The sequence below is a fragment of the Macaca thibetana genome, chromosome 2 (assembly GCF_024542745.1).
Source record: "Macaca thibetana thibetana isolate TM-01 chromosome 2, ASM2454274v1, whole genome shotgun sequence".
Lineage (NCBI taxonomy): Eukaryota > Metazoa > Chordata > Mammalia > Primates > Cercopithecidae > Macaca > Macaca thibetana.
This window is the reverse complement of record NC_065579.1, coordinates 113,126,028-113,151,039: the sequence shown is the minus strand read 5'-3', so window position 1 is coordinate 113,151,039 and position 25,012 is coordinate 113,126,028. Positions and strand designations below refer to the sequence as shown.

General features: G+C 41.2%; 1 pseudogene; it reads left to right on the top strand.

Moving 5' to 3' along the window:
* LOC126948836 (B-cell CLL/lymphoma 7 protein family member C-like) overlaps positions 1-25,012 on the top strand; it is a 1,005,321-nt pseudogene that overhangs the window by 965,964 nt on the left and 14,345 nt on the right.

Sequence of the window (25,012 nt, the reverse complement as noted above, 5' to 3'; positions counted from 1 at the left end):
AAAGAAAAAAAAATTAGGATACGGGAGTGCCTCAAATGCCCCAAAACAGAATGCTATAAGGCTATAAGGCCTCTGAATAGATTTGGGCTGGCACCTAGAGGACTGTAGTGAACTCTGTTGAGATTCTTAAATTGCAAGCAACACACACCCTTGATCCCAGAATTCAAAGACTTGCTGAACAATCAAGCTCTGGGAGGCACAGACATCAGAGCAGCCCCGGAGATCCCTATAGCAGCAACCAACAGTTTCTCATGATGATGGACACCAAGTTGACAGCACCACTTTTTTATGCCTCAGGTCTCTGCTCAAGGAGCAAGAGGATGGTAGGATTAACTCATCAGTTATCCCCAGGACCACATGGAATGGGAATGAGATACTCCCTGAGGGAGTAGAGGGCACTGTTAAGAAAATGGGGAGGGATGTCAGGCAGGTAAAAACCACAGATGTCTATCCTGGGAGTCTAGAAGCATTGGCTCTGCCGCTCATCTCTGATTGATTTTGCCATCTCTTCCCCTCTCTTCTCTTCTCTCTTCTCGTACATTTCTCAGCTACTCAGTCCACCTGTCAGAGCACTCAGCCACTCCAGTGCCTACATACCCAACCATACAGAAATGTTAACTCCCATTTTCAATTCGAAAATCCCAGAGTTGGGATTCCAATTTGCTCGTTTGTTCCAGGGGCCACCAGGACCCTCTTCTATGGATGAGGGAGGAAGGCAATTAAGGAATCCCTGTGATCTGAGTAGACATTCTAAAGGTGTCTACCACAAGGTTTTATTATCCCCTTTTTACGTTTTATTTTCCTCTTTTAAAGAGATAGCTTCATTTCTGTTGAGATTTCTACAGACGAGTTGAAAAACAAAAATAGATGTGCTTCCCAGTGCCAATTTTAAATTAAATTGGTACCACCAGTTTACTTGGAAATTCATTAACTAGGCTGTACATGTTCACTGGTTATCAAATTTCGTTGCATGTTAGAATCTTCTGCAAAGTTAATAAAAATACCGATGGCCAGGTTCTACACCCAGAGAGTCTGACTTACTTAGTCTCAAGTGTAGCCTGGGCATTGGAAATTTTTAAAACCTCCCCAGCCATGCCAATGTGCAGTCAAGGTTGAGACTATTACTATAGATTAGATCTGACATGAAGAGAAGGCAGGAGCTTTGCCTAATGGCATATGCACCTGTGGGGAAGAGCCTGTATTCGTTTTCATTTTAATTTCTACTTTTCTATTTTTTTCTTTTTTTTCTTTTTTTTTGAGACGGAGTCTTGCTCTGTAGCCCAGGCTGGAGTGCAGTGGTACAATCTCGGCTCACCGCAACCTCCGCCCCTCCAGGTTTAAGCAGTTCTCTGTCTCAGCCTCCAGAGTAGCTGGGATTACAGGTATGCACCACCATGCCTGGCTAATTTTTTGTATTTTTAGTAGAGATGGGATTTCACCATCTTGGCCAGGCTGATCTTGAACTCCCGACCTCGTGATCCACCCTCCTCGGCCTCCCAAAGCACTGGGATTACAGATGTAAGCCACCACGTCCGGCCTAATTTCTTCTCTTCTAATCAAGTGTGTACCAAACATTTTTATCCAAAACAATTGCAAATGGAGACTAAAAAAAATAGATTGATTCCATGTAGAAGTATATCTTAAGATAATTTGGTATCAGTTTGGGGACTGATTCAAACAGTTCCTTGTTTCATGTAATTGGGATGCAACTTACAAGTGACTTTTAAGTCATCAATCTCTAAATTATCATGTAATTACAGAGGCTGGTTAGTGGGAATTATGGAAAAACAACTGTCAGCAATAATGGCGTCAGATCAATGATTTCGTTTCCCTGGTAATTATAAGTTCTTGCTATCTCCAATTAATTTAATTTTTATTAAAGAAAAATACTGATATATGCATAATACATAGACACTTTTGCCAAAAAAAAATCTTGCCCTATTATTATATTTCTTCGATTTTTAGATTGGTTTCATTTAAATCAGTATTTCAATAACATCTTGATCCTTCTTGAAGTGCAAACTGTGTTTAATAAGAGTAATGTAGTCACAGAATGTACAACCTGAAGCACAATTAATTGAAAGAACTAATTTTAAAATTGTCCCTTGGATTTAATTAAAGATCTTGCTTCTGGAAGTTTCTGAGCTGTTCCTTTTTAAAAACTGTGGAATGACAGCAAGTACACTATCAAAACTTGGTTTGTTCCAGGTTACACCCTGTGACTCTCAAACTTCAATCAAAATGGCCAGAATAATGAAAATTAAGACCTTCCTCCAAGATCTAGAAACAGAAATACCACTTGACGCAGCAATCCCATTACTGGGTATATACCCAAAGGAATATAAATCATTCTACTACAAGGATACATGCACGCATATGTTCATTGCAGCACTATTCACAATAGTAAAGACATGGAATCAACCCAAATGCCCATCAATGACAGACTGGACAAAGAAATTGTGGTACATATATACCATGGAATACTATGTAGCCATAAAAAAGAAGGAGATCATGCTCTTTGCAGGGACATTGATGGAGCTGGAAGCCATTATCCTCAGCAAACTAATGCAGGAACAGAAAACTAAAGATGCGTGTTCTGACTTGTAAGTGGGAGCTGAACAATGAGAACACATGGACACAGGGATGAGAACAGCACATACTGGGGTCTGTCAAGGGGTGGAGTGAGGGAAGGGAAAGCATCAGGAAGAATAGCCAATGCATGCTGGGCTTAATAACCGAGGTGATGGGTTGATAGGTACAACAAACCACCATGGCACAAGTTTACCTACGTAACAAGCCTGCACAACCTGCACATGTACCCTGGAACTCAAAAGTAAAAATTTTAAAAAAAAAATCACCTGTTATCACCTGTTCACATATGGTTTTATCATAGGATTTCTATTTCATACATCATTCATTTTGCATTCCAGAAAAGTTAGTCATAAAGAGAATTCTTGTCAAGCAAATCCTATTTTCTCTCTTTCTCCCATTATACTAGTTAAGATAGAATCGTGTAATTGGGCCTAGAAAGGACAATCAAGATCATTTCTTTAAATGCTCTGATTTTACATTTGAGAAAAGTGAGATTCAGATTGAGAAGTCCTGTCAAGGTGGGAATTAAGAAGAGAATGCAAATGACAGATTGAGATGGACATCACAAACCCCGAACAGAGGTCACCTGAGGACAATGGCACCCTTTCAGGAGTCTGGAATTTCTGGTTCTCACTGAGCATTTCCTTTTCTTTTGCTCCATGCACACTTTTTTCCCTCAGTTGTCAGCCTTTACACCTCAAGGATCAGCATTTCCCAACATGTTTTCCAAGAAACAGAACTTCCACTAAATGTTAATAAATGTAGTGGGAGTGGGGAAGAGGTCCATGATCAAACCAAGGTGGAAAATACTGGACTAGTGGAAACTGTCATTTGTCTTTACTGGAGAAGTTCTCATTGGCTTTAATAGACTAACATGCACAGGTAATCCCCAGTGGGTGAGTGGCACTTCTCCAATTTGTCTACAGAACCCTTTTTCTCTAGAACATCTCAAGGGTTTTATCCACTCACATCCTTTGAGAAATGCTGCTGTAGATCACTCCTCCATAGCTGGGAGCCCTGACTCCCACCAGAAGTCAAGAAATGTGTCCCCCAACCTCAGTTTGTTTGTTTGCTTGCTTGCTTGTTTGGTTAGTTGTGTGTGTGTGTGTGTGTGTGTGTGTGTGTGTGTGTGTGTGTGAGAGAGAGAGAGAGAGAGAGAGAGAGAGAGAGATTTTGGTGGTGGGGTGGGGGGTGGTTAGTGGAATTTTGTGTTTTCTTTGCTTTTCGTTTTATGCTTTGCCCAGATATTTCACACACCCCTGACCAGGCTGTAACAAGATGATTTTTTAGACTCACTTTTCATCCAAAACAAGGTATGCTGAAGCCTGAACATTTCTTAAGTCTGAGGCTTTGGTCTCTTGCAGAAATTTTCTTCTCATATTTTAAATTATACAAACATAACTGTAGGTAATATGGTTAACTTATAACACAGGATAAATCTAAGTGAAAGTTCATTCATCATGAATATTGGAGTCTTACATCATAATGAATATTTTGGTTCTGGTTTGTGTGCTTTTAATATAATTTAACATCACATTAAGTCAAAATAATTTGACTTATAAGAATTAAATGACCAATAAACATGGACCACAGATAACACTAATTTTTACTGCTGACATATTCTTCTGCAGTTAATCACCTGTAATTCTGTGAGGCATTACGAAAGTGATGTGTAGGAAACAATATTGATTGGTTTTCATCAGCCCAACTTATCATTGTCAATGTTTATGCTGAACCTGGCAAGATTTAAGCATATAAACTTGCTCCTAATGGTAATAAGTACTGTCAATATTTTAACAGGTGGATCAGGAGAAATTAGCTCTAATGTGCTGTAGTGGATGCTTCCAAAGCCATGGGAGTGAGGTGCTCTTGAGACCTTAAAAATTGAGATAAGCAAAATTATGTGAGAGTATTTGGCTTAAGAATTCCAGGACGGAAAAACTCTCTTTGTTTATTCTGATAGTATACCAGTCTGAAGTATAACTTTTATTAATGATGGAGTTTTAATAATCTATAAGTAAATCATGAGATTTATGATGAGATTAGAATCATCCTCAGTTTTGCTTTATGGCTTCATAAACCAAAAATTGTCTCAAAGAAAATCAATCAAAATTTCACCATTTGTTTTTTCCACTACTTGCAAAAATGATTCAGACATTTCAAACCCTGAAAACTTACAAACCTTTTAGCCAACTCAGTTGAAGAGAGCTTCCTTTTTCCTTTAAAACTTTTTTGGTCGAAGAAATTGATATTAATAGCATCTTATTGTGGGTTAATCTTAGTAAGCATAGTATCTTTTTCCCCCCAATACTTGCCTTTTCTTTGGCTTTTGATATCTATATCAAATATATTTATATTCTAAAATTCATCTCAGTATCTAGGTCTGGGCAATATACTTATAATATCTTTTCAAAACACAAATTTCAAGAGATTTTAATCTTCTCAGGTCAGGTACTTTTTAAAAAAAGTGATAGCACCATTTTTTTGCTAAGCATAAGAATCTATGGATGCTACAAAGTCCAGATAAATAGTAAGTCCAGAGATTCCTGTTATACTCAGCTGTGGTCAGCAAATACATTATCACTGGTAATGTTCATAGCCTTCATTTGTAAGGGACACCACTGTTTGCATTTTTAATACATTTTTGATAACCTTTTCCATGTTTTGCTAGCTGTTGCTTTCGATCAAATATAGTGGCTGTCAGCATTGACTGCACACCGCATTATCTGGAGACTGAGATATGCTGCTGCCTTGGTCCCATTCATGGAGATTCCTACCTTCTCTGGCCTGAGCTGTGACCTGGGTATCATGATATTTAAAAGCTCCCCGAAGTGATCCTAATGTTTGCCAAGGCTGAGACCCTCTGGCTTAACCTATTCTCGTTTCTTGTCTTTATTGCTCTTCTTCACTTCCTATGGTGCCAGAATGAGCAGTTTGGGAATTCCCAAAGGCACATGGTAGCAGTGACATTTGACAGTTTCAATCAACAGATGAACCATCACTTGATGGATTTCATTTGTGGGCAATCCAATAATGTTCTGACAACTTGCCTTAACCTAACCATGTGGTTGATGATCACTAGAATGGAAAACATGACCTATTTTGTTTTGTTTGGCTTTCTTCACTCTGTCTTGTACACATTTTGAGCAAAACTCATTCTCATTCCCAGGTGTCAGATTATATGCTATGTGAATATAGCTAGGTTTCAGCTTCCAAATTAACAAAGGGAGGAAGGTTTATTAAGTGACCATGTGAAAATGATGGAAGCCACTGGTTTATACTATTAAAATTAGTATGTGTGTGTCTGTGTGTATGTGTTTTATTACTAGGATCCATCCGTTTACAAAACCTTTGTGACTTAGCATTATTAAGTTAAATATTATTAGGAAGTTTTGGAGTCTTTCCATTTATAGTAGCCCCTAGTGAGTCAAGTCTTTTTTTCTTCCAAATAAAGATGCCATTTATTTCAATCTGAGCAAAGGTATAGACCTGTGGCTTTCAATTTCCCATGATCTGTAGCATTCTTCTAAATATGAGATGATAGGAGAGCACTAGGAATTTAAAATCTTGCTTCAATAACTCCCCTCAAAGTTGTAAGCCTTTTGTGAAGTTTGTTTTGTACACAGCCTTGAATAGTAAGTGCTTTGGGCTGTGAAGGAACTGAAACAGTGGATGCACAGTGAGGTGACATGGTACAGAAAAGAGAGGGCAAGAGGGGAAAGGGAAAGGAAGAATGGAGACCAAGAGACAGGAATGCAATCACCAAGTTAGAGGGAACTTGGAGGACCATAGGCCCCTGCTCAGGGAGCTTTGCAGAGCAGAGATGGGATGACACCCATTTGTGAGGTGAGACTATGAGTTTGTTTTATTCTAAAACCTTAAAGGACGATTTAATCCTAGCAGGCTGGAGAGCTTGGAGACATCCAAAATGCTGACAAATGGACCACCCAGGAAAAAGCACTTAGCACATGGTAAGCACTCAGTAAATGTTCACTGGTATGGTTATTATTTATGCCTAGGCCTGTCAGACCGAGGACTTTCAGATTTGGAACTCTGGTGATAAACAATGGCTAGAGCATAATTCCTGAAAGTATATATGGGCACATACATACTATATTAGTCCATTCTCACACTGCCATAAACAACCACCTGAAACTTGGTAATTCATGAAGAAAAGAGGTTTAATTAACTCACCATTTTGCAGGCTGTACAGGAAGCATGGCTGAGAGGCCTCATGAAACTTATAATTATAGCACAAGACAAAAGGGAAGCCACCATGTCTCACCATGGCAGAGCAGGAGAGAGATAGTGAAGGGGGATGTGCTACACACTTTTAAACAACCAGATATTCTGATAATTCACTCACTGTCATGAGAACAGCATAGAGGAAATCTGCCCCATGCCCTAATCACCACCCACCAAATTCCTCCCCCAACACGGGATTACAGTTCAACATGAGATTTGGGTGGGGACACAGAGCAAAACCGTATCACATAATTTAATATATTTCAGTTAGAGTTTCATATTTTACCCTATTAGAAGACTAAGCTAAAACAAATGTTTTATCAATACTCTGAAAAAAAATGGGACCATCATTTTCATGCAATAAGACATAAAGAAAACTAACAATTTCCTGAGAATTTGGAGAAATAGGGGCAACTGATTATGGATTAACACCTGGGGTCCATGTAGTTAGAAAATAGATACTCCAGAAATTCTTTGAAGCTGTATTTATTTAGTATTTGTAATACTTCGGGTCTGACCCATATGATTTAAATAATTGACTCCACTATAAATGTTCAGAATCCTACTCCTGAGTCAAATAAAAATCCAAGACCAAATCAACAGCCCCTTTTTAAAACAAGATTTTCAAAAATGATCAATTCTGGGCCAAGCAGCTCATGTATGTTAAAGGGTTTTTTTACTTTTATTCTTCATAGTATGATGCAGGATTATTCCAAATCACCTCATCTTTATCTGTTAATACATTTTTTCCCTCAGAGTATATGATGAGTATTTGAAATAAGGTATATTTGTTTAAACAGAGTCTGTAATCAAGATTTTTTTTTTTTTTTTTTTTTTTTTTTTTTGAGACAGAGTCTTGCTCTGTCACCCAGTCTGGAGTGCAGTGGCGCGATCTCAGTTCACTGCAACCTCCGCCTCCTGGGTTCAAGTGATTGTCCTGCCTCAGCCTCCCAAGTAGCTGGGACTACAGGCATGCGCCATCACGCCCAGGTATTTTTTGTATTTTTAGTTGAGACAGGGTTTCACCATGTTAGCCAGGCTGGTCTCAAACTCCTGACCTCAGCCAGTGCACCGGCCTCGGCCTCCCAAAGTGTTGGGATTACAGGCGTGAGCCACCGCGCCCAGCCTATAATCAAGATTTTATACAATTTCAGACTGGCTCTCTTCCCCGTAGACAAAATTAGTGAGGTTTTTCTAATGATTGGATAAGATTATGTTAAGAAGTTATAGAAATAATCCTCTTCAGCTTTGCATTTATTTTCTACTCGGAAGGTCAGCCATCCCCTACAAATATTTCTCTCCAAATGTCTATCTTGAGCTTAATCACAAGTTATAGATACAGAGCATTTCACCAAAGACACACGAATGTCTTCAAAACAATGGTTTTCCATCTCTTTCCGAGGTATTTTCTGCCTTTGGCAAGAAAATAGAGAAGAGGAGGGAAATTTACAATTCCCTTGAGTAACCGTTTTTGCCACGGCTTTCATGCCACGTTGGGTGTTATACCCGTTAGAGTGAGAAGCAGTTTTTCTTCTTACTCTCTTAATTCTCCTACTAATTCCAGCACCATTTGGTTTTATTTCCATTTTCAATACTGAGCTGAAAAAAAAATTATACATGTCAGCCTCTAAAATAGTGTGCACTATAAATTTATCATAATGCTTTCTGAAAGTTATAATTTCATCCACGTGAAATGATAAAGGTCAGCGAAGGCATCTCTTGATTCATCCTGGACTACCGGAGGTTCAGGTTGTCACTCTGCCACCTGATCACATTCTATAAACAATATCTACAACTTTATCATAACAATTACTACTTCAGGTTTTTATGCAAAGCTCAATGGTTTTTAAAAATGCATTTTGTGGTATTCCTGTGACATTTCTACTGAGCTGAATTTGACAAATACCATCAGTTTCTATATCAATGAGAAACTGTCCTTTTTTTAAGTTGACATAATGAGTCATTAGGGTAAGCCTCGGACCGTGAGTCTACTGAATGCTTTATCCTGCCCCGGAAATTGTAATCTTACCACTGAGTGAAAATGACTCTCTTGATGATTGTCCTCATCATCTTTATTGTCAGCACAACCATTTATTGAGCTCTTACTGTATTCCCAAGCATCACATTGAACTGTATGTGTATGTTTTCTCATTTAATCCTCACAATTCTAAAATAAGTGTTCATCTACTTTACAGATTAAGAAACTGAGGCACAAACAGTCTCAGGAATTGTCCTGAGTGGTGATGCAGGGATCTATCAGACCTAGCTGATGTCAAACCTCATGACTTAACTGTTGGTGGCACTATTGTCCAACAATGGTTCTATTGATGGCTAAAGTCCAAATTGCTTATTAATAGATGGAGCGTTAATTATAGCGCCTTGCTTCCTGCCTAGGTGTTAGCTCCATGGTCGCAGCTTGAAAAATATTTTGTTCTCTTAATCTGCTGTACCGTATACTTAAAAAGAATCTATATTTTTTAAAAGCCTATGAGAATTTACCTTCGCATATACCTAATTACATTTCAAGGTTATTGATATTTTTTCATATTAGCAGCATTCTTCCTATTACCTATGAATTTAATGAAAGGAAAACACTAGACGTGGCATGCGGGTATTATTTCAGAAATTTATTTCTTCTCCACATGGCATCCTTTCACTCTTCCCATTCCCCTGGTGTTTTTATAGTAACCTGGCATCCTGAGCTACCACCTTTTTGCTGGCACTAAAGGATCGTTTATAATCAGCCCTCCGCTTGTTCTGAAGGGCGCCCTGCACTTCATAACACAACTGACAGTGTGCAAGTTTAACAGGACCCGAAGCATTTCTTATCTTGAGTTAAACTCACATGTTCAGAGGAGTGAAAATATCAAGAATTGTGGTGTTGTAGGATTCAGCTTTCAGCTTCACAACTAATAAAAAGAACAAACTGTTTTCTGGGGTCTTGGGAGTCAGCCTAAGCCTCTTTCCCTCCTTCACTTTCCGCTACTGCATACACAGTGAAGACTACAACTGATAAGGGATACAGCCACATTCACGAAAGGAAAGTTTCAGAAAATTATCTTTGCTAAGATTAGCGTAATTTTTTCTCCTGAAAAGGCTCTCTGGCTTTTTCATCTACGGAACAGGATACAACAAGGCTTTTTTTTTGTTGTTGCATTCAATAAACAAATAAGCTCTTTACTTAGGGGCTGTCATGGCAGAGGCAAAAAAGCCATTTGAGCTGGACCTCTTGACCACAGAGGCATCTGTGTTTTCTCCAAGCAGAGTTAGACACACACTCGCAGGGATACCCAACGTTCCCTAGCAGAGAAAATGGTTGTCATTCACCTTTCAACTTGTGTTATCACTGAACCACACTGTTTGCCGTGTATGATGAATTACTTTTTTAAAAAAATAAATTCTGTAGTTATTTTATGAATAGAGCCCAGTTACATGTGTTTGTCATTTGGGGAGGCTTAAATAATTTTTCAAATGTAAACATTCAAAATTCACCAAACCAGCTTCATTCACATTCCTTTTCCAGCTGTAGTCACCCCTATCTCAACTGACGGCAAATGCATCTGATTGCTGAGATAGGAAACTCGGAAAGAAGCTTTGATTCCTCCTTTTATCTCATGTCCCACTTTCAAACGATCAGGAGATCCTACTGGTTTTACTCTCAGTATATTCAGAATCCGATGTCTTTTCCCCTCCACCCCCCGGCCTTTATCACCTAGGACCACTATCACCATCATCTCTTATTGTCTCAATGAACAGCCTACTAACTCATCTGCCTGCTTCTAGCACTGCCTCCAATCCATTTTCTTGTTTAATTTTTAATTGACAAATAATAATTCTACATATTTATGAAGTACAATGTGATGTTTTGATATATGCAAACTTGATGGAATGATTAAATCAAGCCAATTAATATATTCATCACCTCCCATACAGTACTTACCAATTTTGTGGTGAAAACATTTAAAATCTACTCTCAGCAATTTTGAAATATACATTACATTAACTATAGGCATCATGCTGTGCAATAGATCTCAAAAGCTTATTTCTTCTGTCTAATCCTCAACACAGCAGCCAGAGTGAGCCTTAAAATGACAACATATTGTGTCACCTGCTGAAAACCTTGCAGAGGATTGAAACTTTTTTTTTTTTTTTTAATATGGAGTTTCGCTCTTGTTGCCCAGGCTGGAGTGCAATGGCGCGATCTCGGCTCACCACAACCTTCGCCTCCTGGGTTCAAGTGATTCTCCTGCCTCAGCCTCCCGAGTAGCTGGGATTATAGGTGTATGCCATCATGCCTGGCTAATTTTGTATTTTTAGTAGAGACGGGGTTTCTCCATGTTGTTCAGGCTGGTCTCGAACTCCTGACCTCAGGCAATTCACCCTTCTCGGCCTCCCAAAGTGCTAGGAATTACAGGCATGAGCCACCGATCCAGGCTTCAACTTTCAATAATAGTGGACTAATTTGGTGTAGACCAGGCCTTGCATTGAGAACAGCTAAAAAGCTTATAAAAAAAACAAAGAAACACACACTTAAAAACATCTGTTTGGTGGCCTTAGAGAGTTACCGTGACGTGACAGTTAGGACTCAAGGAGCCAAGATGACAGAGCAATAAGAAAAGCCAACATTCAGGGCTACTTTTTCCCTTGCTGAGTCACAAGCTATGGTGGACAGTCTGAGAAGATTATCAGAGCTTCCTGAAATCTTATCAGCTAGGAAAACAAAAGTTCAGAGCCTACCAAGTAGGAAAGGGTCTGTTAATCACTGCCAGCTTGCAGGAGACTCCTACAGAGCAGTGCCCTGGTTATAGAGGTTTCACTGGTTACACTTTTCCAGCCTGATGTGGTTTGGATTTTTGTCCCCATCCAAATCTCTTGTCAAATTGGAGGAGGGACCTGGTGGGAGGTGAACGGATCATGGGGGCTGATTTCCCCCTGGCTGTTCTGGTGATAGTGAGTTCTCACGAGATCTGATGGTTTTAAACTGTGTGGCACTTCCCCCTTCACACTCATCTCTCCTGACACCATGTGAAGAAACTGCTTACTTCCCTTTCACTTTCTGCCATGATTTTAAGTTTCCTGAAGCCCCCAGTCATGCTTCCTGTAAAGCCTGCAGAACTGAGTCAATTAAACCTCTTTGCTTCATAAATTACCCAGTGTCAGGCCGTTCATTATAGCAGTGTGAGAATGGACTAATACAGTGCCTCACAAAGGCTAAAGCCTGCCTTTCAGTTCCTCAGTTGACTTAAGGTGGTCTACTCCTACTTTAGCTGCCCACCACAAAAAATGTGAATCATTTTTGTGGGAAGATAACACCATCCAGAATTATAAGGCTCAAATTGGCCTTTATAATTTTTCCAAAATTTAATCCAAAAATACTACACATACCAGAAGACAAGCCGAAATGACCAATAAACAAAAAGGAAAAAGAGAGCAAATCTGTTCTGACTGGGGAAGCACAGATACTGGAGTTATCAGAACTGGACCTCTAGTTTAACTGTGAATAATATGTCCAAAACATTAGATAACAAGATGTGGAACTTAACCAGAGATGTAGAAACTGTAAAAATAGGAAAGAAATATAATTAACAAATTAGAAACCGAATACACATTATAAAAAATTGGTAACACTGCTAGTTCATTGTCAAAAACAAAACTGATAAAAATTGATAAGAATCATTAGAAGACAATTCATGACAAAAAAATAGGGCAAAAGTTACCAATATCAGCAATAAAAAGTGAGTGAGTATTACTACATAAAAACCCTATACACATTTTAAAAATGGAAAAGACATTATGTACAACTTTATGACATATATTTCAAATATATTTGAAATTTTAGATGGAGTGGTTAAATTTCTGGAACAATACAGATTACCAAAGCTAATACAAGAATTAGTAGGAGACCTTAAAATTGCTATAGCCATTAAAAAATCACATCAGTAATTTAAAACCTCCTTCTAAAGAAAACTTCAGATCAAATTGACTTTACTAGGGACTTCTTTCAAATATTTAACAGGAAGGAATAACACTACTCTTACACATACTCTTCCAAGAAATAAAAAAGGGAACACTTTCTAAAAGCTTGTGTTATGAGGACTGAGCATTATCTTGATTTCAAAACTTCAAAAGAACACTACAATAAAAACTACAGGCCATTCTTTCTCATGAAAGAAGAAACCCTAAACAAAATATTAGGAAGTCAAATTCAGTTATATATAACTAGAAATAAATCCAACATAGTGATGAAATCAGGTTTATTTTAGGACTGCAAGTTTGGTTTAGAGTTTAAAAATCAATCAATTTGGCCGGGCATCATGGCTCATGCCTGTAATCCCAGCACTTTGGGAGACCAAAGTGGGCAGATCAAGAGGTCAGGAGATCGAGACCATCCTGGCTAACACGGTGAAACCCCATCTCTACTAAAAATACAAAAAATTAGCTGGGCATGGTGGCGGGTGCCTGTAGTCCCAGCTACTCGGGAGGCTGAGGCAGGAGAATGGCATGAACCTGGGAGGCAGAGCTTGCAGTGAGCCGAGATCGCGCCACTGCACTCGAGCCTGGGAGACAGCAAGACTCTGTCTCACAAAAAAAAAAAAAAAAAAAATCAATCAATTTAATTCACTATACTAACAGAAAAAAGAAGAAAAATCATATAATCACTTAGATGCAAAAAAAGACATTTCATAAAACTCAATATCCATTCATGATAAACACTCTTAGAAACTATGAATAAAAGGGAGCTTCCTTAACCTGATATGTGGTGTCTACAAAAACACAACAAAACCAAACCCTACACCATACCACACCATACCTAACACTTAAAAGTTGAAATATTGAAAGTTTCCCTTCCCGAGACTGAGAATGTCACAAGGATGCCCACTATTACCACTTGTCCTCAACATTGTACTGGTTGTACAAACCAGTGCAATAAAGCAAGAATTAAAAATAAAAGCCATATGAATTAGAAAGACACAACCCTGTCATTATTTGCAGATGATATTATTGTATTCATAGAAAACCCAAGAAAATCTACAGATAAATTACTAAAATTAACAAACTTATCTAGTGTCTTAAAACAACTCTTTTATCTACACATAAATTATTAAAAGTTATAAGAATTAATGTTGTTGGACAAAAGTAATTATATAAAAATCAATTGTTTTACTGTATACAAGACACAAAATGTTAATAAAATTTAAAGTATACAATTTGTAGAAGCATCAAAAAACATCAAATACCTAGAAATAAATTTAATAAAAATCTAATTAATTTTAAAAGTACAAGTTTTCTATGCACAAAATTATGAAACATTTATTAATATGAATTAAAATATTATATTAGTTGTCCATTGCTGCATAACACATTACCCTAAAACTTAGTTGCCTAAAATAAGAGTAAACAGGCTGGGCACAGTGGCTCACATCTGTAATCCCAGCACTTTGGGAGGCCGAGGCAGGTGGATCACAAGGTCAGGAGATCGAGACCATCTTCGCTAAAACGGTGAAACCCCATCTCTACTAAAAATACAAAAAATTAGCCAGGCGTGGTGGCAGGCGCCTGTAGTCCCAGCTACTCAGAAGGCTGAGGCAGGAGAATGGTGTGAACCCAGGAGGTGGAGCTTGCAGTGAACCGAGACCTCGCCACTGCACTCCATCCTGAGCAACAGAGCGAGGCTCCATCTCAATAAATAAATAAATAAATAAATAAGAATAAACAGGTCAGAAATTCAGGAGTGGTCTAAACAAGTGGTTCTGGCTTGGGGTCTCTCATGAGGTTGCAGTCAAGATTTTTTGGTCCAGACTGCAGCCATCTGAAGGTTTTACTCGAGCTGGGAGATGGGCCTCTCCACATGACTGAGTGACTATGAAACACTGTTGTTGGCTTCCTTCAGAGAAATGATCCAAGAAGCCACAAAGGAAGCTGCAGTGCCTTTTATGACCTTGCCCCACAAGTCACACATCATCATCTTCCATATTCGATTGGTCACACAGACCAGCTCTGAGTCAATGTGGTAGAGACTGCACCAAATTTACACAGGGTGTAAATTTCAGGGGGCTAAGGCTGTTGAGAGATGTCTTGGAAAGAGCTACAACAAAGACCTAAATAATTGAAAGGATATTCCGTGTTCATGGATGAGAAGAATCAATATTATTAAAATGTCAGTTCTCTCCAATATGATGTGTAGAGTTCATGCATTTACCAAAGCTCCGGCATGTGATTTCCTCCACAATCAGAAGCCTAAAACAAATGGAGCTCTGACATTCATTCATTTATGTTTTTAAGTTACTGACTTAATTCTGTGCTAGCTCAGCAATAATCAACTGACTCAGTCTGTGCCTGCCTTTCATTTCATCCTAAGGCTGTGTCCAATTTCCTCGTTAACCCAAATAATATCTGAAAGGATATCTTCTCTTGCAGCCACGTGAAGTTTTTATAAATCACGTAAAGGTCTGAATAACACAAAGAAACATCAAAATTCTTTAGTCTTTGGCATAAATCCCATGGAACAACCAACTTTCAGGAATCTATTCATTTAGCCAGCTATTTCTCTAATATGAGGACTTGAATCTTCTTGCAATTTCCTCCCCAATGGGACAGCCAAAGGTATTTTCCTATGCAAAACCTTCAAGGCAGTCCCATTACATTATTACATTATTTAATTCTAATAACATGCTACTTTAGACTTAACCCACTTACCAGAATAATCAGTGGTCTTTACAGTTTAATCTCACTTCCTACTTTCTGTTTATGCAGCACATGCTCACCAAAATGCAATACCATGCTATGGTCACTCGTTCTGTCCACAAAGACTGCAGCTTTCTATGCACTCTAACTGCATTCTGCTACCTGCACCCTGTGGCCCACTTGAAATGAAGTTTGACTACATGACCTGCTTTAGCCAATAAAATGTGAGCAGAAGTGATGCGTGTCACTTCCAAGTGACAGATTTAAGAACTGGCATATTTTGCCACTTGATTTTTTTCACTCTACATAGCAACTGTAATGTTCAAGATGCTGGCTTCTCCATCAGCCTGGGTCCCAGAATGGGGAAAACAAAATGGCCCTGGGAAAAAGATGAAAGCACAACTTTTCTATCAAGCCCAATAGATTCAAGTCAAGAGACAGCAAGGCACGTCTTGGAAAGAACTGAGTGGGCTGGGCACAGTGGCTCACGCTTGTAATCCCAGCACTTTGGGAGGCCAGGTGGGTGGATCACCTGAGGTCAGGAGTTTGAGACCAGCATGACTAACATGGTGAAACCCCGTCTCTACTTAAAAAAAAATACAAAAATTAGCTTGCCATGGTGGCGTGTACCTGTAGTCCCAGCTCCTCAGGGAGCTGAGGCAGGAGAATGGCATGAACCCAGGAGGCAGAGCTTGCAGTGAGCAGAGATTGGGGCCACTGCACTCCAGCCTGGGCAACTCCGTCTCAAAAAAAAAAAAGAACTGAATGTAACTGGGGGAACAGGAAGCTGATCAGAATTAAAAAGATAAGAAGCCAATTAAGTTTTTGAGAGAGTTGTATAGTCAGAGAAATCAGGAGCCCAGACTACCAGACTAGAAATGTTTACAACTGTTCAAAATTTAAAAAGACCCTGGAGCCTCCACCTTTCCCCAGGCAGAAGACAGGCTAAGAAAGCTGTTCTGCCCTGAAGCAGGACATATTCTCCAATGCTCACTTTAGATGTGGGAAAGGAAAGGCAAAGGAAAATTCCCAGAAGAAAGAAACAAATGGACTGAGGAGCAACAGAATGAGAACATTGTAGGATAGCACTTCCTGGCCCCCTATGGGAGGTGGAGCCAAGTCATCTCTTCTAATGGCATGAGTGGAAGGGATGGGTCACTTTCATCTCTTCTGATGGTGTGAGTGGAAGGGATGGGTCGCTTTCATCTCTTCTGGTGGTGTGAGTGGAAGGGTTGGGTCGCTTTCATCTCTTCTGGTGGTGTGAGTGGAAGGGATGGGTCACTTTCATCTCTTCTGATGGTGTGAGTGGAAGGGATGGGTCACTTTCATCTCTTCTGGTGGTGTGAGTGGAAGGGATGGGTCGCTTTCATCTCTTCTGATGGTGTGAGTGGAAGGGATGGGTCGTTCTCATCTCTTCTGGTGGTGTGAGTGGAAGGGATGGGTCGCTTTCATCTCTTCTGATGGTGTGAGTGGAAGGGATGGGTCGTTCTCGTCTCTTCTGATGGTGTGAGTGGAAGGGATGGGTCGTTCTCGTCTCTTCTGATGGTGTGAGTGGAAGGGATGGGTCGTTCTCGTCTCTTCTGATGGTGTGAGTGGAAGGGATGGGTGGTTCTCATCTATTCTGATGGTGTGAGTGGAAGTGATGGGTCTTTCTCATCTTTTCTGATGGTGTGAGTGAAAGGGATGGGTCGCTGTCGTCTCTTCTGATGGTGTGAGTGGAAGTAATGGGTTGTTGTCATCTGTTCTGATGGTTTGTGTGGAACGAATGGTTCCTTCTCGTCTCTTCTGGTGGTGTGAGTGGAAGGGATGGGTCACTCTCCTGCTGAGTGTGTTTCTCATTTTCCAGTGATAGGTCCTGCAGAGCACTTTCTTCCCTCTGGCTTAGAGACCTGTATCATTCTTCCAACCTGGAATCTTGAGAGACTGTGATAATTAGAGTGCCCCTGCCAGCCCATGACAGCATGCTGTGTGGACGAGAAACAAACTTTCATTGTATTGAGCTTAGATTTGAGGGTTGTATGTTTCTGCATTACCTAGTTATCACTGATACAACACTGGAGCAAAAACTCCCATCTATGGAGAAACTCCAATGATTTACCCTATATAGTGCTTTCTCTGAATATGTTGTATGCCTTACCTAGTGAATCCTGGGGCTAAAATGGTATTGAAATGATCAGATCCAATCCTGAGCCTCTAGTCTCATGAACTAGGCCGCCTCTAACAGGCAGTGCTAAGCTTCCATCATTCCCAGACAGTGGCCCAAGATGAAAGAAGGCTTCTCTTTCCCAGCTTAGCTTAAATCACAAAGCAATCCATTTGTTTTGGCCAAGGGGGTGTGCTACTCTTTTAACTCAGGGTTCCAGGCTTTAGGGTACACGCTGTGGAAAAAAACTCACTTGTAACTGTTGCACGTTGAGTTCTTCTTATTCCAAAAGGCTCCAGAAAGAAGCTCAGCCCCGAAAAAATAAAAACCAGATGGATCCAGAGATGCCTGAGTTGGAGATGAACTTTGGTGAACTCTCCTCATTACCGTAATAAAAACCCAGTCCAGGGAGGAGTTTATTTGCCATTTTCTACACATGCAGCGTATGAAGAAGCACGATGGGTGAATGCACCTGTGTTGCCTTTACTCCACCTCCACACACAAAGACTCAGCTAACCAGCCCAACAAAAGCCCTGTTTCACCTTTGTTTGCGGAGGCACTGCTCTGGGGAACTATCCCGGGTCTCCTTACTTCTTGCAAGTAATAAAATCCCCTTGTTAAATCCTCCTTGGTTGTGGTCATGGGACTGACACCTATCAGGTGATTGAACCACCTGTCGTGTTGGTTACAGTCAGAGTGTTACTGTCCCAGTGACTAGTCACAGTGATAGTGGGGAGGTGGGACATGATCCGCTGCCAGCAGAAGCAGGGGGAAAGGGGACTGGGAAAAACCAAACCATAGCCACAACAACTGGCAAAAACAGTCCAAAGAGCTCCACTTCAGATCACTCCTTACCTTCTTTACTTCCCGAGGACACCAAGATAGTATGGGCTGTAGCCAGAGCTCTCCACTGATGACAGCTCACAGAAGCAGGGAGGATGGAGACACAAGGAAGTTAACGACTCTCAAAACAGCTAAGGAACTTTCACTGATCTGCCCTGCTTGCACATAAAGGACACGGTAGAAAGAAAAGTCTGTCTTTGTACTTGTGATAAACATATAAATAACTTTGTTTCAAACTTGAAGTGATAATTCTTGAAGGCAACTATTGGGACTTCAAAGAGTGCTGCTGCATACCAAGTTATTATTGCTATAATTGTCATTAATATCAGCATAACCCAAATGTTTATTGGTTCAGTGGTCCGCTCCAAGGTAATAATAGCAGAACCTCTGCTGCCCTATCTCCATCAAAATGTTGCTCAGCTCTTTCTGGGACTCCCTTGGCAATGCTCCACTAATGTGTTTGTTAGCTGCTTCCTGAGGCTGACTCCCAGATCCCAGCTGCTGCTGTGTTGGGGACCAGCCTCAACACCACCCATAGGGTACCCGAAGTCTGGTGGCGAGAAAGGATTGAGAAAAGACAGGTTAAGAGTTCATAGAAGTAGGAGCCAGGGGGCCAGTTGCAAAATGGAGGCTGCAAAAGGCGCCGAGCTCTGGTCTCCACACTATTTATTGAGTACAATGACTTAGATCTAAGAAGCAGATGTTCCGGGCAAAACAGTGAAAGGGTGGCAGTGCGTCATAGGTGTAATCTGTAGCAATAGTGGTTTAAATGAATCTCCTTTGTGCTCAAACAGCGTATCTTTTAACTTATCGGAGAGTAGCCAGTGGGAGCGGACTTAACTAGGAGCCTACACGTCTGTCCACATTCCAGTGCTTCAAAGGAGTGCCTTTCTCCTTGAACACAGCGTTTACAGATAAGAGAGCAAGTCTCACCCTGAGCATGGGAACATGATGACAGTTAGGAGGCTTTCCTCCTTAGAGACCTCTTGTGGCTTTCCACAACTTATTGTCCCATATTTTTATGACCAGTTTATACAGGCACCCCACAAGCCCTTTTCCCACAAGCCCTTTTCCCAAACACTGCTGCCCCCAAGCTTTTAGTCACCTTGCATGTCTCTTCCCCATGGTGATTTTCCAGTTTGCCTTCACCACCTTTGGGCCAACAGGTGTGGTGTTAGAGGCCTCCTATCCTCGAGCCAGCCCCAGCAGGGAAAAGAAAGAACCTGCTTGACCCCCACAAACCAACTTGAGAATCCCCCAGGCCCCTCCACAGTGTGGAGCACCCTCCTTTCAAAGGGATTAAACCTCAGCATCCTGGAATGAAGGATTTGTATCTATGTTACTTCCCCAAAAACAGAGGCCAGCGAATGAATGTTTGTCCTCTATCCACATGAGACAGGCTAGAACAACAAAAAATGTGAGCCTAAGGCACCTACCTCTTCTGTTAGAATTCACGGCCTATGTTTAACCATGGTTGTCCTTTCCCATAAAAAACATTTTTTATTAAACCCTATGCTACTCACTCAGTCACGTTAAATATAATGAAAACAGTGGTCATTGAATATGTCACATGCCAGGCATTACTTGCATTATTTAATCCTCTTATTAGCCCTAAGGGGAAGGTTACTACTTACACCCTACCTGACAAAGGCAAAAACTGGGGACCAGAAAGAGAACGGGATCTGCCAAAGGTCATCAAGCTAATGAGGAGCAGAGACCTGTCTGTCACCACAGTCTGCTCCTAACCATCACTCACACTCGACCAGAAGCAAAGAGAATCATATAATAAATTGCTGCTTATTGATGATCTCCCCCTTCATTTCCAATGAAGGTACGAGACTCCTTCTTATTTTCAAACTCAGAAAAGTTCCCAAGAAAGGAAGAAAATGTTCTTGTAAAGAGAGAACATAAATACCATCTCATGTGTTCTTCCATCTTATAACTGTTGCAAAACTAGTAAAATTGTTGAAAGTGAAATGGTATTTACATTACATGACTTAAGCTTTTCCATTTAAAAGTATAATATTGGATGACTATATGTTTTGTTTGTGTGAAAGGTGGAGGAAACTTTGCCCCTCTGAAATTGCAAAATGTTACAAAGTGTTGCATATTTATTAGCCCATCTGCTGCTACAGCATTAAAGGGGAAGAAAATCTTACTATAAGCAATTTATTCACAGCTACAGTTTTACCACCTGATGTGCAAAATAACAACACTTGGTAAGCATTTATTATTGTGCTGAGTAATTTCAATGTAATTCATAACATTTTCATAGCGCAAAAGTGAACATTTGCTTAGCATCAGGCTTTGTTTCCATATTTTGGTTGCAAAGAACAATCACTAGTGTTTTGAGTGATCGGGGTAGGTTGCTCAGCAGCATGGTTTTCAGGGATTTCGACTGTTTGAGAAACCTGATTATGTGCTCACGAATGTGGCAGCTGCATGTTACCAAAATTGACAATGTAAAGATTTGAAAGGTGAATTTGAATCAGACCGCCCAGGTATTTCCAGCACAGACAGTTCTGCTGGGAGGCAGCTGCTATATTCTGCTAACACTGAATCCAACTGCCATGCAAGCTGAGACTGTTTATCTCTCTTGGCAAAATGCCAGCAGTCTGTATCAGCTGGGGGATCTTTCAAAACCAACTGATCCCAAAATAACAATTAAATAAGGACTCGGGCAGAAAATCACAGTCGGTGTGTAACTTTCACATCTGGGGAAAGGCAAACGAGAACTGTGAGCATGACCTGTTTATTCCCTGTCTTGCCTTGGCCCTGCGTCAAAGGGGAGAGGTGGGCTTTTGAGTTGAAGATCGTATCTCTCAGGTTTCTACTCCATCGCAAGGGAGAATTGAAGTCCTTTAAACATAACCTCTGAGTTCCAGTCTGATCACAGTTCAGGTGAGTGTAACCGACTCAGATGCCACCCTGTTGCTCTGGGCAAAATTGCCTATCATGGCTCCTTTAACATGTGTCCCAGTTACCTCTCACTGCACAACAAACCACCCCAAACTTGAGTGATATAAGACCACAACTGTAGTAGTACACACATGGGTTCCATGGACAGCTTAACTCAGCTTCATGTATCTGGGGCCTCAGCTGGAAAGGCTCAAATGGGTGAGGGTGACTGAACACCTGGTGGCTGGAATCACTGGGAGGCTTCTCACATGCCTGGTGCCTGGGCTGGGGTGACCTGAAGGCTGGGCTTTGGCTGGGACCATGGACCAGAGGGTCTACATGTGGCCTCTCCACATGGCTTGACCCTCTCCCAGAATGGCAGCTGGCTCCCAAGAGGAGCCTCCAGAAAGCACATGTTCCAGGTGAGCTAGGTAAAAAGAAAACAAAGCTCACGACCTTTTCTGAACTAGTCCCAGAAGTCACACAGCTTCTCTTCCACCACATCCTCTTGGTTACAGTTCAGACCAGCCCAGGCTCAAGGGAGCTGTAGTCAGGTCACATCACAGAAGGGCATATGGGATGGGAGTTCATGTGGCCACAATCTTAGGAAAATAAAATCAACCCCAACACGACCAGAGCCTGGTGGTCTCCACTTTGGATGCTGGCCCTGGTTCTCTGAAACGAATGTGCTGAGAAAAAGAATAGACGTCCCAGGGGAGAAATCTCTGGGAAAATCCCTTCCCATTCAATCCACAAATTAGATGCTGTGCATCGTGGCCATCCAAGTCCTGTGGGATTCAGTCCTCCCCCTCCCTCCAGGTTCATCTGGACCCCGTGGCCCCTCTCTCTCCAGCCACACTGGTCTTTAGGGTTCTCTTACTTGCCCCTGGACTCTTCTACCCTGGGGTCTTTGCCGCGACTTGCTCCCTTCCCTGTTGCACTTATTAATGCCCCCGTATCCTTCAGATCTCAGCTTAAATATCACCTCTTTGTGGAAAACTTCCCTGACCTCCTTGATTAGGTCAGACTCCTGGAATAGATATTCATAGCACTAGGTACCCTATCTTTAGTTGTAATTAAAAAAAAAAAAATTAATGTCTATCTCCTCATTTTGACTATAAACTCCATGAGGTCATTAACTCTGATTTGGTGACCATTGATAACCCTGCCCCAACACATGCACCCAGAAGTACAGAATCCCTGGTCCAGATAAGGGGTTTAGTAAACATGTGTTGGAACATATTTTTATAGTGATTGAGTACCTCGTATCCACCAGACACTGTGTTAGACGTGGGAATACAGTAGTGACTGGGACAATCCCACTCCCACCATCTTGGAATTCACATGCAGATGGGGAGACAGAGGATAAACAGATAAACCCGCTGGATGCATGTGTTGAAAGAAAAGCTCTGGGAGAGGAAAATGGGGGACCTACCCAGCCTTGGAGTCTGAGGAGGTTTTCTGAGGAAATGAGATTTCCACCAAGTGCTTCTCCTCTCCTGCCACCCTCCTCAAGTGCCGCATCCCAAACAAGCATGTGGGCACACAGGTCTCAATCTCTTCCTTTCTTACAGGAACAAATAATTACTCCTTTGTAATTTACATTTCTGTGTGTCATGGGATAAATCAATATAAGCCAAGGAAAGAGAAGTATAAATATATTTCTTAGTGTGAATGGGCTGTTTAATATTGCCTTGTACACTAATTAAGTTGCATGTAATATGGAGAGTGCTTTGACACTGTTAAACTTAATGACCCTCTGCTTAAAGAGGAAAGACACATTTACAGTGAGATTATAGTCCGAGCTAATGCCTAGCCATGGGAATGCCTCCGAGAAGATTGTTTACAACTCCTCAAAGCACCAGCTTTGAAATAACAATCATGCGCGACTGGCAGCACTATCCTTTAAACAATTTAATTGTTGGCAAGGATATTTCTTCCGCCTATTCCACCCAGCAGACTAAAAGAGCAGTTAATAAGCCTCTGGAGATATCTACTGACCCCTGGAGCCCAGGGAGTATTAGGTGGTCAAGAAGGTCTTCAGAGTCACCATGTTATATCAAGAGCCTATATCAAGGTCATCACTTCCATACATATCTCAGTCTTGACAACTTGCTATGGTAGGTTTAGAGCCACTTGAGAGATGAGGAAACTGAGGTTCTGAGAACTTAAACAACTTTATTCATTTCTCCATTCATTTCAACAAATAGGCTTTGTGTGTCTGCTTCCTACCAGGCCTTGCTCTGAGCAGTGAACAAGACAGCCAAAGGCCCTGTCCTCACGGCACTTACGTTCTCGTGGGAATCCAATAAACATGTGGACAGCAGCACAAGATGAAATGTGCTTGAAGAGCTTGAAGCAGGGAGCAGGTTAAAGGGGAACTCACAGGGAGGGTGGCCTCGACCTGAGATGGCATGGTCAGAAAAAGCCTCTCCGAGGAGACATTGAACCAGATTGGCAGCTCAGGGAAGAGGTTTCCAGGGAGAGAGAACGCGCAGTGTGAAGGCCTGGAGATGGACTGTGTTTGGCTTGTCTGAGGACAGGGGAAAGCCAGAGTGGCTTGTATGGGCAGAGCGCCGAGTGGTCTCTCTGCTGGAATGTGGACTCCAGCCAGTTCTGTCTGACTCCTAAGCCCATGGTCTTAACCTCATCTATGTGCTTTCAGCCTCTTACCCAAAAATAATAACACAGGGAAGCCTGAGCTGGCTCTTCGGGGAGAGAGAAGCCAAACAGTTGTTTCCCCTTTTCTTGGGAGACACAGGCTGACAAACCAGAATTATAATGACATTTTGAGAGGTGGGTAAAAACAGGTTCATCAAGCCCAGCCCCAACCAGGTGAGACTCTGTCTTATCAAATAGAGCTATTTCCCAAAAGGACACTCAAAAAAAATTGTAGCTGAAAAATCTGGATAGAACACAGAATCTCCCATGCCTCCAAAGTAAACTGTTTGATAACACAAGTCTATGCATTTTATTCATTCATTCATATACGTGCTATTACAAAGCATCTACTACATGCTAGGTAGTCACTGAAGCTGGTGCCCAGATTACATTCCACACTTGCCCACACAGAGTTGACTGTGTATGTAGTAAGACCTCGATTAACTAGAACACTACTCACTCAGGATAAAGGGGCCCATGGCAAAGTAAGCTTGCATCACGGAAAGAGTCACAAAGCAACATTTTTCTCTTGTTGAGACAGGATCTCACTCTGTCACCCAGGTTGGAGTACAGTGGCACAATCATGGCTCATTGCAGCCTCTACCTCCCCACTAAGCAATCCTCCTACTCAGCCTCCCAAGTAGCTGGGACTACAAGTGTGTGCCACCACACCTGGCTAATTATTTATGTTTTTGTAGAGATGAGGTCTCCCCTGGTCTCAAACTCCTATGCCCAAGCGATCTTCCTGCCTTGGCCTCCCAAAGTGCTGGAATAAGAGGCATGAGCCACCACACCTGGCCAAAAGCAGCATTTTTTCAAAAATCGTGGCTTTCAGTACTATCATCTTACTAAGAATGCTAAAACCAATCAGAGCCTTGTGTTCTAGGAGCCCTCCCTCCCCAGGTCAATTAGCCTCCTGACTTGCAGGGAGAAGAGACCAGTATA